Raw genomic sequence first — 1,913 nt, forward strand, 5'->3', positions numbered from 1 at the left:
GATATATTGTTACAATATCAGTTGAAAAATATTAAAAATACATAGGCACAATTTTTTTTTATAAGCATTTAAAGATCAAATTTTGACAAAATTTATTAAATTTAAATTTGAAAAATTATTTTGTAGTTAAAAATTTATAAAATGTTCAATTTTTGTATCTAAGAATTGAAAATTTAAAACAAGATTCCACGTAAGTAATTAATTCTGTTACCAAAAAATCTAAAAAATACATTTACACAGTTTATTTTTATAGTAATTTTAAGTTCAAATTTGGACGAAATTACATATTAAAAACCTGGAATAACTATTTTAGTTATTTTGTTGTGATTGTATAATATGTTTCGTGGGTATACTTGAAACTTCTTAAGTATACTATTATATATCTATGATAGTATCACGGTTTTTTGTTGATGCATAACGCGTTATAAGTACCTGATGGATATTGTGATATGATTAATTTGGAATTTATTATAGGTCAATTTTTTTTTAATACCATATATATAATATTATGTCTTATACCTAGACTGACATACCGTCTCCGCTCAGAATCGTTTTTCTTATACAATGATATTATATCATTGAATTCAAATTTAATACCATCCATTATACAGTGACCCACTTGTAACTTACTGTACAGCAGAGCGACATCCACTTACCCACCTTTTTTTTTTTGAATGTCAAAAAACTTGAGGGAAATCTTCTAGGAAATTTTCAAATCTTAGGTATAAATAAAAATATTTTTATGAATTTTAAATTCTAAATAATTTGCCAATTTTCATGATTTGATGAATTTTTTAAAAATTTTCCTTTCATTGGTAATATTTCTTCTAATATCAGCTAAAGATTAAGAATGCAAACAAGTAAACTATTTATGAGAATATAGTATACAATAGCATACTATTATGATGTTTCTAAAAAATCTAAAATATATAAACATAATTTATTTTACAGGCATTATAAGTTAAAATTTGGATGAAATTGCATATTAAAACTTGCAAGAATAACGATTTTAGTTACCTACTTTGTTGTAATTTCAAAATATTATTCGTGGTAGGTATATAAAACTTTTAGAGTATATTATTATACTTTATACAAACAATGATAGTTTCAAATGCACCTAATATTTTGGTAAAAATTAAATTAAACTACAGTTGTGATAATTCCTAATAGTAAAAAGAACTACCTACTTTAATCATAATAATATCATAAAATATCAATCCTGGGCAAGTGAATGATAATTTTTAATTGAGCTAAGTTAAGTTGATAGTAAACATTTGAAAAGTTCAAAGTTAATTATTGACCTAATTTTTTTTTAATTCAGTCAAGATAAAAATTACATGGAAACATACAATTAACTTATTAGCTTAAGTTGAACTGTTTATGATTTTATTTTTTTTTTAATAAATAAATATCAAGTAATATGGTTTAAACAATATAATAATAAAATAATAAAAAGTAAACGTTTATGCAATATGTATCATCTATAATAATTTTGTTATATTAATTATTCAATTATTTATAAATTAACTTAACTTGAATTTGATTAAAAACAATTCGTTATTTATAAGCTTTATACCAATAAAAATTGGTTTAGTTAAAAAGTAAGTTAATGAATATTAAATTGTAAAAAGTTAAGTTTAAATTAACATAACTTTTAACTTGACTTTATTTTTTTAACTTGTTTCTGCCCAGGCTTGTCAAATATAGGTATCTAGTATTTAGGCTGACGGGCTATTACAGTATTCCGTGGCGTATTATACGGCGCACAAACCCATCTCTTGAGTGTTGTATATTTTTAATTTTACCAGAGCGGCCTATAACTAACCTATAACTCGTTTTACCGTTACGTGATATTCAAATATTTGTAAAACCAACACTAATCATTAATCAATCGACGGAATTATGTTTTACCA

Source organism: Acyrthosiphon pisum, chromosome A2 (genome assembly GCF_005508785.2).
Source record: "Acyrthosiphon pisum isolate AL4f chromosome A2, pea_aphid_22Mar2018_4r6ur, whole genome shotgun sequence".
Taxonomy (NCBI): Eukaryota; Metazoa; Arthropoda; class Insecta; order Hemiptera; family Aphididae; genus Acyrthosiphon; species Acyrthosiphon pisum.